The sequence below is a fragment of the Pinus tabuliformis genome, chromosome 2_2, assembly GCF_031772625.1.
Source record: "Pinus tabuliformis cultivar Carrire ecotype Pingquan chromosome 2_2, CPIR1, whole genome shotgun sequence".
Taxonomy (NCBI): domain Eukaryota; kingdom Viridiplantae; phylum Streptophyta; class Pinopsida; order Pinales; family Pinaceae; genus Pinus; species Pinus tabuliformis.
Window position 1 is genome coordinate 391241877 of NC_142300.1, and position 12870 is coordinate 391254746.

A 12870-nucleotide genomic window follows, 5' to 3' on the forward strand; every position below is an offset into this window, starting at 1 on the left:
AATCCATAAATCTCCTAGTCTACCATGATGCATTATCTTTCACTTTCGAGTGCAAGTGACCGAGAGAGAGGGAAAATCTCTCGAACTACGCAAAGCACATTTCGAGTCGGGCTGCGGGCTCCGGGTATTGTCAGTGAAAATTGTGCAGATGTTACTTGGAGGTTGAGATGGGAAATTTGGATCACTAGTGACTATCCACAGGATTTGGCTTGGTTGGAGGGTAGATTTGTGTAATGTTTCCAGGGAGATAGTGTAGGCAACAAGGGGAGATTGGTAGTGAAAACTGTGTAGATTCTCTAGGGAGGCTGGCAGCGGGTTGCAAGAGGCTTCTAGCCAAAACTACGCAGAGTTGGGAGGCTGACCTGCTAGACATCCTTGCGCACTTTATGGGTTGACAAAGATGCTAGGCAGTTGGGAGAATTCGCATGAAAACTACACAGTTTTCAGGAGGAGCAACAATCTGGCTAATAGGGTGACTGGTTGAGAAAACTGCACAATTTTTTAGGGCAATGCAGTGACATGCAGTAGGTGTCTGTCTGACATGTTTGTACAATTTCATCAGGCAGTGGAAGAGGGCATGCTTAGTAGCTTCTGCGCAATTTTTTGGAGGAGTGAGGTCGGGGGTCACTGCCTGGTCAAACTCTCCAATTGACTAGCTGGAGGCTTGATGGATCTGCTTGCGAGAAGCGTAGTTTGGGATGACTTGCCGAGAAACTTCTCAATTATTCTAGGTTACAGTCAGTCAGGTCAATTCTAGGATTGTGCAGTACAGACTGCTTGGGAGACAACCTCAAGCTCTGCACAATTCTTGGTAGGAGTAAATGATCACTGAAGGATAAGATTGTGCAATGTAGCTCAACAAAGGTACAACTATTGGAGGGTGGTCCGGTCAACAGTGTTTCAACAAAATGATGAAGTATGTGAACGAGTGACTTCGTACATGTATGAAATTTCGAACACACACTCAACATGACTTGACGACAAGACACCTTGAACCATCAAGAGAAATTGCACTCAGTGTGACTGACCGACGGGTGTCAGCAACAAGCACAACACTTGTGATAGATGTTCAAATGACCACGACGACGCTTGCGTGATAGTACTTACAACATCGTGTGTGAGTGCGATAGATGTTTACATAGCGAACACAACTCAAACACAACCTTCAACACCACTAGAATGAGGTCGCAAACATGACATAGGAATCAACATGCCGAAGATGACAGTTGGTCGAACAAGTGAAAAGGAAGCAATACATGTAGAAGAAACACATAAAATAACTTTTCATGTTTGCGCACTTGCATGTTACTGAGGACATGGTGATATGACAATAACAAGAAGTCTTGCAAACTCAACTAAGAGGTGTACTTTGAAAGGTGTTCTTTACTTACCATACTTACCCTCAAGATGATCACGCATCCGACAGAGTTTGCATGCGGTCGTGATCTTTCCCATTACTCGGTTCCTTGGTCCTTCTCCTCAACTCCTTGAAAGTGATTTCAACATGTCACATTTTCCTGTAGTCACTGAGAGGTAGATCTGAGCAATTTCAGTGGAGAGTGACTGCTTTCAGGATGAGGCCCTGGGAGGCTCGTCGGTGCAGTTTCTGCATGGAAGACAAACAGATAAGCTTGGACAACATTGTGCAGTTTTGAGGCACAAGACACTCCTGCGGGATGGGGGTCTTGGGAGGACACCTCTGTGCAATTTCTGAGTGCAGTGCAACTCGATTTCTCTATGCATTTATGGAGAGCAGTGTTGGCTTCCTGACTTCTCTATGCATTTTTGGCTAGGGTCTTTGCGGGCTGCAGGGTTTTAGTTGGCAAGGGAGGTTGGTGTCTCTCCGCACTGCGGGGTTTCAGTAGGCAAGGGAGGTTGGTGACTCTATGCACTGTAGGGTTTCAACAAGTAAGGGAGGAATCTTGATCATTGCATAAGCAAAGCATACAGTTTTGGGAAGCTATATGAGGCTAGGTTTCTTGGGAAAATGTCTAAGTGTGAGATCAGTGAAACATATGTAAACATTGATATGACTTTATTTTGATTGCATAAGGACACTTAGTGACATAGCGTAGACCATCCAGAATGCATTAGACATACTTTTCTTGACGCAACAACCTTCGTGATAAGAGTGCGTGAAGTGAGTGTGAAACATGTCTATGTGATGACAACCACTCATGCACACATTCTTTCCCTTGAAGCAAAACAAAATTCGCTTTTCATGACAAACAACAACCCCTATGCCCAAAAACGACACATGCTGAATAAAGATGAGAACATGGACAACTCTTAAGTTCAAGGAGGGGGGAATTGAAATCATTAGCTTACCAATAAGTGACCAAGGATGGTCGATCACAAGATCGAAGGTAGGCTCCGAAATTTGCATGCTAGCCAAAATTTTGGAGAGTGCTTGTAGCCGCTACAACACTTGGCGACACACTGGTAGAACTCCAACTCTCTAAATGGACCTTGCTTTGTGAAAAGCATGTCTAACCCTTCTAGAAGTATTGTTTGATTCTTTGATCATCGTGGTTTCCACACTAGCTTGATTGAAAGATGTAGCACTTGCCATGATCTAGATTGATCAACACACATTCCAAGCCAAGCCAAATTAGTTATTTCGATTGGGGATGAGGGGTATATTGGTGCACAAGTAATATGATTGTTAGAGTTTAAGTCTCATCTCTGGTGTTGCTCCATTGCCAGCATGCCTGGACAGTACATCGACGGAGTCATGCAGGAACACAAGCATTGCTTCGTTACCAGCGAGCCTGGTCAGTACCCCGATGGAGTTACTTGCATCACCTCCTTGCACAGGAATCCTTTCTCTTCTTTCGCCTTATTCATTTTTCATTTTTTTTCTTTTTTAATTGTGCGTAGGCATTTATTTATTTCAGAGGCGGAAGAGGGATCCCGAATTATTAAGAGTAGAAGAGGTTGTTTCTTTAGAGAAGTATGTTATGTATACCTATGACATACTTGTTAAGGTTTTCCCCCTCACCTTACTCTACTTGGCTGAGCTGACAAGAGTTCACCTAAAATAACTGATTAGAGTAGGCGGTACTAGTTAACAGTGCAAGCTTTGCATTTTCACCAAGACCTACTCTGAACATAATTTATTTTCCATCAAGACATCATCAACTGAAGACAACAAGTTCTTCATAAAGAGAGAGGACAACAGATAACCAGATGTTGATAGTTGTAAAAGTCCTCTTAGATTTTCTGAGCTTGTCTTGAGAGCCAAACACAGTTCATGAGAGGCTAACCTACGGGTATAAGCACAACAAAGAAAGAAAAAAGAAAAAAGAAAAAATAATAAGTAAAGTGAGAGAAAAACAAATAATAAAAGCAACAAGAAAGGAAACCAAAGCAAGTAAGCAAGAAAGCCAACATGCAAACCAAAAAGCAAAGAAAAGAAAGAAGCAAAGAATACTCCTACTCCTATGCTAAATAGTTCATGGGCCTACTCTTGTGAAGTGATATTTCCAATGCAACCACCGACGCATTGGCTGGACCATGTTGGTGAAGGCATGGTTAACAAGAAAGATATGCATGTAAGCCAACGAACAAGAAAGACAACTCAACAAATACCAACATGCTTCGAGTTCTAAAACATCTACAAAATAGAAAAGAGTGAACGCACAAAACAAACATTCTGTAGATGTACCATGGTGTACTGCATGCGGACGATACACCTACACACTCTTTGGATTGTGACATATGAGAGAACATGAGAAATACCAATAGCTTATGCTTTGCAAGCATGCTTGTTGTGTAAGATTCCTCTAAGGCTTGAGCGATAGGATCATGTGATTTGAGTGGAGGAAGAGAAATCTAGGTGTTTGGTTGATCTTCAATGCAAAGAAGAGAGTGATGAGGAGCCTTGGGTGTTTCAAAAATTTTCTGATCGGAAGTGGAACTAACCTCAGGACAACGAGGGCCTGACATAACCATCAGCCTAGGCTGAAGTGCCTCGACAACCTACATGGTTTTCACATAGGTAGATCATCGGAGACCAGTGGCTTAGAGAGATTAACAATGAGTGAATCAATATCGTGATCAAATGAAGAAATACAGAGATCAAGATAACCACGATAAAAAAATTCAATATTTTCGTTGACATTCTCATGATTTAATGAATCATGCAGAGGGGTAGATGAGAAACAAGGATGTTCACCCTCTATGTTTTCAGAAATGATAGATGACATATGGGATGGATTTTTAGAGGAAGATGTGTTTCTTCGCAATGTAATTATAGGCTGATATCTGGTGTGTCCTTTGAATGATCGGATGTAGAAACATGGGGAAATGAGTTTTCACAAGGAGAATCAAATGTGGGAGAATCAAAAGGGATGTCAGGATAGATCGGATGAGGTGTGGATGGAAGGGAGTCATCCTTCGTCGCGGGTTCTTATTTAGATTCCCACACACACTCATCATGCATGATAGTTTAGGTTGGATTCACAACATAAACTCCATTAACAACTTGATCCTCATTTACAACAAGTGTGGAGTCCGGAATAGAAGAACACAAGACAATACAATCTGGAGGATCAACAAAACACAGGGATGGAGGTTGGGCTAAGAAGTCCATGTGACAACTAGTAGCCTTGGAAATGAAATCTGCATAGATATCAATAGAAGGTGGGGTAGGAGGATGTGACAGTTCAACAGATGTGCGTGCATGTTCTCTGACCTTGCCCTGCGGAGCTAGACCTATTTGATGAGAAGAGGACAGAAAATCACCTGTGACAGTGACCTTGTCCGTCTTAGATTTAGCATCTCTAACAATGAGGTATGTTGGGAGGGGTTCAAATGATTCTAAAAATTGTGGATATTCAGATATGTAAAGAAGATAGTTAAATCTTCCATCGAGGAATTCCCAATCAATTTCATATTCAGGAAATCGATATGCAAGATTACGAAAGTGCATGTAGAATTGCTCAATGGATTCATCAGGTGCTTTCTGTAATTCCATAATTTATTTATTGAGTGCTTTATGATCAAAATGATTGAAAGCATGGTCTATCTATGGTATCAGATGATGGAAAGGCTGAATAGGTTTTTCGGGCAGTGTGGCACACCAATGTAGTGAGTGCCTTCGAAGTGTGTATGCGAACAATGCGAAGGTCATGTAATCTTCAAAGATTTCATGCCTTTCACAGGAGACTACAACACCAATCACTTGTCTAAACAAGACTACTTCACCTCCACCATCATATGTTTTATGTGACAAGTTATTCCAGAGATCTTCCGAGATTTCAAAGTTGTTTTCATAAGACATACACTCCGGAGGAGAAATTCTGTGTTTAGTCATGATAAGTATGCAGAGATTCAAAACAAATTGCGAGACTTAGCTTGTCATCTGGCCCTCCTTCTAGCATCAAAAATGTTGACGGTGTTGGACTCACCAATATTCAGTGGATCTCCCCAGTATAAATTCCCAACTAGTCCTCACACCATTTGGTGTAGTAGTCCCATCCAGTACAATGGCCTGGTTTCCATTATCTTAAAGATATGCCTCAGCTCTTGCTTGATATAATGTTACAATGGTTTTATTTGTATTCAAACAGTGAGGTTCGCGTGTTTGGTGATTGCTTAGTGTCGCTTGTGTCAAAGTTATTTCACTATAGAGGGAGAGGGTGGAAGTGAGTCTCAGGTTGAAAGGGAATAGTCCCAACTCTACTAGAGACACACAACACATCAGGACATGCACGGCTTCCGATGAAGTATTCCATAGAGATGCGGCAGTCACAAACACAAAGTGAAGATATAGCACATACAACATCCAATGTAATAGTCCACATGAGTGCGACGGGCGTTATACCAAGTTTACAAGAATGAATCTGTCAAGTGTCCACATGGGAGAGAAAGAGTTAACAACTGATACAACACATTTCCAATAGCAGATGTAATAAAACAACTGAAATAGTTCAATTGTCTTAATACAGGTTAAAGCAACATGCATTACAAGCATCCAAAGAATAGTCTTACAAACGAATATAATACATTTGTGAAAACGTGCTGGCATGTTAACAACCTTTTGAATTACAGACTCCTCCTCGCGGGGCATTGGAGCCACTACTCGCTCCTCAAAGAAAATATTACAGACTCTCAAGGCTATGTGGGAGGAGCCAAGGTGAAAAGTCTTTTGCATGTACAAATGAGGGGTATATTAGCTAAGGGTGAAACTGATCCTTGTGACTATTCGACTTTCCTCATGACTGTTTGACTTACATGACTCTTCAACTTTACATGTGGGTCTCTTAGACTTCCACATTACATTACATTGATTACAATAGTATGGCCCACAGTAGTGATGTGGCCGAGATGACTCATGACATAAATCAACATGACAGAGCTGGTATGTTCATGTTGCTGGTGGTGTCAATGTCGAATTGCAGTGTTGCTAAGTGATGAATGTGCTCATGGTGTATCATGGCTTCACCTTCGCATGGCAAGGTGTGCAGAGTCTTCGATGGCCTTGGTGTTCGATTGATGTTGCACATGAATGTCTCTCCTTCACTTTTTACTTGGTATGCTTCGTGTATTCGTCTGTTCATGAACAAGTCTCCTAGAATGTGCTCCTTGTTCATCTCGTTCATTTTTGAGCCATGTCTCATCCATCCACTTGTATCTGCAATCACTCATGATGAGATGACATAAAATCTAGAAATATCCTAGTCTACCATGATGCATTATCTTTCGCTTTTGGGTGCAGGTGACTGGGAGAGAGGATAAGGCTCTAGAACTACGTAAAACACATTTCAAGTCGGGATGCGGGCTCCAGGCACTGTAAGTGAAAATCATGCAAATTATCTAGGGAGGCTAGCAGCAGACTGTGGGAGGCTACTGGTCAAAACTACACAGAGCTAGGAGGATGGCATGCTGGATATCCTTGCGCAGTTTATGGGCTGAGTGGGATGCTAGGGAGCTGGGAGACTACCCAACTTTTAGGAGAAGCAGGAGGCTGACAGATAGGGTGACTGGTTGAGAAAACTGTGTAATTGTTTAGGGAAGTGCAGTGACATGTAGTGGGTGTCTGTCCAACATGTCTGCACAGTTTCATCATTCAATGGAAGCGGGCATGCTTGGAAGCTTCTGCACAATTTTTTGGAGGAGTGAGGCTTGCAGTCACTGCTCAACCAAACTCTCTGGCTAACTAGCTGGAGGCTTGATGGATCTGCTTACGAGTAGCGTAGTTTGGGATGACTTACTGAGAAACCTATACGTTGTTTTGGGTGAGAGTCATTCGGGTCGATTCCAGGATTATGTAGTGCAGTCTGCCTAGGATATAGCCTCAAGCTTTGCCGAATTTTGGGCATGAGCACATGGTCATTGAGGGCTGAGACTGCGTAGTGTAGCTCTGTGGAGGTACAGTTGTTGGAGGGTGGTCCGTTCGACAAGGTTTCGACAAAATGACTTGAATTGTGAACAAGTGACTTCGTACATGTATGGCCTTACGAACACACACACAACATGGCTTGATGATAAGACACCTCGAACCATCAAGACAGCATGCACTCAGTGTGACTAACTAATGGGTGTGAGCGACAAGTGCGACGGCTGTGATAGACATCTAGACAACCACGACGACGCTTGCGTGACAGTACTTACAACATCGTGTGTGAGTGTGATAGATGTTTACATAGCGACCATAGCTCAAACACAACCTTCAACACCACTAGAACGAGTTTGCAATCATGACATAGCAATCAACATGCCGAAGACAGAGTTGGTCGAACAAGTGAAAATGAAGCAAGACATGTAGAAGAAACACATAAAATAACTTTTCGTGTTTGTGCACATGAATGTTTCTGAGGACAAGATTGTATGACAATGAAAAGCAGTCCTGCAAACTCAACTAAGAGGTGTACTTCGAAAGGTGTTCTTTGCTTACCATACTTACCCTCAAGATGATCATGCATTCGACGTAGTTTTCATGTGGTCGTGATCTTTTACATTACTTGGTTCCTTCATCCTTATTCTCAACTCCTTGGAAGTTATTTCAGAATGTCACCTTTCCCCGTAGTCACTGAGAGGTAGATCTGCGCAATTTAGCGGACAGTGATTGCTGCCGAGATGAGGCCCTGGGAGGCTTGTCTATGCAGTTTATTCATGCAAGACATACAGGGAAACTTGGACAACATTGCACAGTTTTGAGGCACAAGACGTTGTTGTGGGATGGGGGTCCTGGGACGAAACCTCTGCACAATTTCTGAGTGTGGTGCAGCTGGACTGATCTGCGCATTTCTAGAGAGAAGTGCTGGCTTTCTGACTACTCTGTGCATTTTTGGAGAGCAGTGTTGGCTGGGGTCTCTGCGGGCTACGGGGCTTTCAACAGGCAAGGAATGTTGGTGTTTCTGCGCACTGCTAGGTTTTAGCAAGCAAGGGAGGTTGGTGTCTCTGCACACTACGGGGTTTCAGCAGGCAATGGAGGAAGTTTGATGGTTGCAGAAGCAAAGCACATAGTTTCGGGAAGCTGGATGAGGCTAGGTTGCTCGGGAAAATGGCTAAGTGTGAGATCAGTGAAACATATGTAAACATTGATAGGACTTGATTGTGATCACACACGAACACTTAGTGACACAACGTAGACCATCCATAATGCATAAAACATACTTTTCTTGATGCAACAACCTTCGTGACAAGAGTGCATGAAGTGAGAGTGAAACATGTCTATGTGATGACAACCACTCATGTGCATATTCTTTCCCTTGAAGAAAAACAACATTCCCTTTGCATGAAAAACAACAACCCCTATGCCTAAAAATGACACATGTTGCATAAATATGAGAACACAGACAACTCTCAGGTTCAAGGAGGGGAGCTTGAAATCATTAGCTTACTAATATGTGACCAAGGATGACGATCGCAGGATTGAAGGTAGGCTCTGAAAGTTTCATGCGAGCCAAAAATTTGGAGGGTGGTTGTATCCGCTAAAACAAGATCCGAAAATGTAATATTTTTTTATTAGAAATCATAAAATGCATCAGCCAAAACACATGGATAAGGACAAGAGACATAGTGGTTATCATTCTATATGAATGGGATAGCTAGAAATGTTAGACCAAAATTATAATATTTTAATAAACGGATTTAAATCAATTGAAAAAGTGTTACATGAGTTTCTTTTGGTAGCCACATGGAACATTGTAAGGGGTAGTCTAACTATTTGACGTTTTTACTATTTTCATTAGAATTTGATGATATAGTCTCTAGCCAGATTATGAATTTTAGTTGTTTAAAATGCATTTTTGAATGTATAAATATTTTTAGCACCCTAATAATCCCGAAGACACCTGATTTTTACAGATTACACAACTGAAACTTAAGATTCCATTAGATTCTTGCTAAATTTATGAAAAATTTGATGAAAAAAGGGAAAAAAAAATTCTAAGAGCTTGACTATTTCTATTGCAAGCATTTACATAATAAAGATATCTTTGATAATATTTGATTGTATTAGAAGAAGGGTTATTTTTCCATGTAAAAATTCGTGAGTGCATAGAAGCATTGACATTTTGAGGAAAAATGTCCATAAATAAGAATATTAGTAGCTTCTAGCATCTATATTTATCAACCAAATTATGTTGGTTCCTTCAAGAGAAATGGAATAACCTACGATACTACATTTCAAAGAAGAGGATTCATTTATTTGGGTTGTGTAGGATAAAGGGGAAAGAAAAATGGAAACTTGAGATTTCTATGTGAGTGATTAAATATACTGTAAAAACATGAAAGAGAGACTATATGTGTGATATTAGAGTGGGCCTAAGCACCTTTCCTTGTGGATTCATATCCTTAGATTGTAGGTGACCTATTTCTAAGGGATTTGGAGAAACAATTCCTAATGTTGGGTAGAATGTCTGATATCCTGTTGTAGCTGTTGCAAAAACACCTCCAAAAATCCCTGTAAACATAAAATTTTTGGACCCCCTACATCAAGCCTAAGCTTCGGCCCCGCTAGGTCCTTCCTGAAGTTTCGTCAGTGTCAGTAAATCTGAGGGAATTCCAAATTTTGGCTAAGTTAAGCCAAGTCACAAGTCCATGAGATAAGACCGGGTCGCATAATTGCAATGCACGTATAGCATATACCCACGACCAAGACAACTCTTGTGACCTCGGCGACTCGCGAGTCACAAAGTCACAAGGTCGCACTTCCGACTGCCTATATTCCACGCGACCTCGCAACTCCGCAACCTCGCGACCCTTCGAGTTGCAAAGTCGCCAAGTCACCTTAGTTATAACCAGGAACTTTTGTGACCATGCGACTCCGTGACGCACAAGGTCGCCAGGTTGCAAGGTCACAATATTGCATTTCCTATCCGCATCTTCCAACGTGACTTCACGACCCATGCAACTTCACAACCCCTGAGTCGCAAGCGACCCTTGAGTCGCAAGGTCATAATATACCCCCTCGCGACCCTCGTGACCTCCACACGTGCGATGATTTTATAAATAGGAGGGCACCCTGGTCGCATTTGACAAAGCTCTGTTGGTCGCACCAGAAGGCATAAATCCCTCCAACTTGACTTCGCGTGTGCGTCTGACTCTGGTAAGTAATGGTCCTCCCTCCTGCAATGATTATTTTCTTCCAAATGGCATAAACTGCATCCCCTGAACTCCGGCTTACCTCCTACCCTAGGTTTTAGCTCTTTACTTAGCTCTCTTTCCCGGTTGTGCCCCATAAATCACACTGGCCTTCCCTTGCTCCTTCACTCAAGTTTTCAGTTCTCCTTACACTTGATCCTCCTTATTAGATCAAGAAACCGAGGTTTTATCCTTCTGAAAGTGACCTGGTTCTCCCAAAGTCATTCAGAGGCCTCCTCTAAGACAATCTGAACCTTAGTCACACGCCCCACGGCCGCGATATCCTTCCCTCTGCGACTCTACAACCTTGCGACTCCCCTTCTCCATGACTCTGCAGCCTCGCGACTCCCCTTTCCCTGCAACCTCCTATCGTTGTGACCTTGTGACTCCTCTTTCCTCGCGACCTCCTACCATTACAACCTCGCGACTCCTCCATTCTTTGTGCAACCCACAATCTGCCCCTTCTCATCTCAACCTCATGGTCATGCCCGACTTGTGACCTCAGTCGCACTATCGCATCAGATACCTTATGACTCTCCTTATTCTTGCAACCTCCCTCTCACTGGCTAAGTTTTCTTTTGGTATTTTCAATTTATGGTTATGCCCTCTATCTCATCGTGGGATTGCATATTTGACATGCCAGGTGACATCGAGCTCAAGTGCATATCCATTTCCTCTTTTAAATACGAGATGGGTCATCCAACTACTAAAACAGCCCAAGGTGCATCAGGAAGCGGGACATGGGAAACAGATCTAGACGAACAAACACCTATCTTCACAGATACGACATGCAACATAAGTAAGACCACCAGGCTCTCCTGGTATGAGATCTACGAATAATTTGCTGAGGGATATCCCAGAGACACAAGAGGACTTTCACGTATATATCAACATCAAAAGGTCAAGGTTACATAAAGTGGCAACTCATCCACCAATATTCTCGTCCGCTGAAATCATCGAATGGGTCTTGCAGTGTACAAGCATAGAAGACTGGATGATTAGGGGTCATGATGGGGCGCCTATAACTACCATTGCTTCCACGAATATCAGCGCCTACTATAAATTGCTTGAAAGGTAGTAGATTTTTAACACCAAGTGGCTTGCCAAATTCACTACCCCGACGAAAGACATCTTAAGGGATTGGTGGCAAGAACTTGTGAAGTTCTCGGTCAAGACAGATTAGGCATACGAGACCGAAGGGCTATGTAGGGTATATCATTTAATTGCTGCAATAATGTGTCAACTATATGGCAAGGTAGACTTTGATGTGTTTTATGGCACGTGGGTCCCACTCATGTATGCCATCGCCACTCAGGGGATTATTTTCAATTGGGCGAGCATCTTTTCATCGTCTTTGAGGACCAACATACCCACCGCCCAAAGCCCAGCTCCCGAACAACCCCTAGAATTTTATATGTCTTCGTACCTCCTTGACGCTATCTATTCGAGGTGCCACTTTGAACACTGGAGCTGCAATTGGGACTCATCAGTACCCCTACCTGTCCACTGCCACTACAAGGTCTTCTGGGACATGGCTTATAGAGCGACGTTGGATATAATATCTGAAACATTTATCATCACATTATATCAATTGTTGTTCTGGGAAGATCCACCTGGCATGTCCAAAAGAGCCATGAGGACCGTGGTTAAAGTAGCTCACTAGTTCCCTATCTATGAGGGAACAATAGTCAGGGTGTTTGGTACTCATAAAGCTCCACATGCTCTACCCAAGTTTGTCACAGATAGGACTCTTCTACGAGAGGTCTGCTACCAGATGACACATGGTTTCTCGAAAGTGTTGCACAAAGGTAAGAAGAAACCTTGGCCACCTTTTCCTCTTACTATTGGGGCGTACGTAGTAGAAAACTTCAAGCAGGTGGAAGCAGAAGCTGAAGAACTCGAGGGGAGCCATTTCATGACCCTGAATTACAGAACGTACGACCCCGAAAAGATCATAGCTTCCCACTGTAAGAAGGCAAAATTTAGTTGGTCTTACACCCGCACTAGGAAGGACCTTGAGGACGAAATTAGGAACTGGTATAACTCCACAAGGGAGATCAGCCCCAGTGAGCAACAAGCCATAGAAGATGAAGTCCTTGATGATTTCCAGGATGATGAAAGCCTTAGAGAAAGAACACCGAAGAGAGCCGAAACATCAGGGAAACAAAAAGGAAAAGAAGTGGAAGATCCTCTAAGCGACAATGAGGAAGAGGAAGTTACACTCATACAAAGAAATGCCAAACTAGCAAGAAAGAAGCGAGAACTGAAGAGACAAAG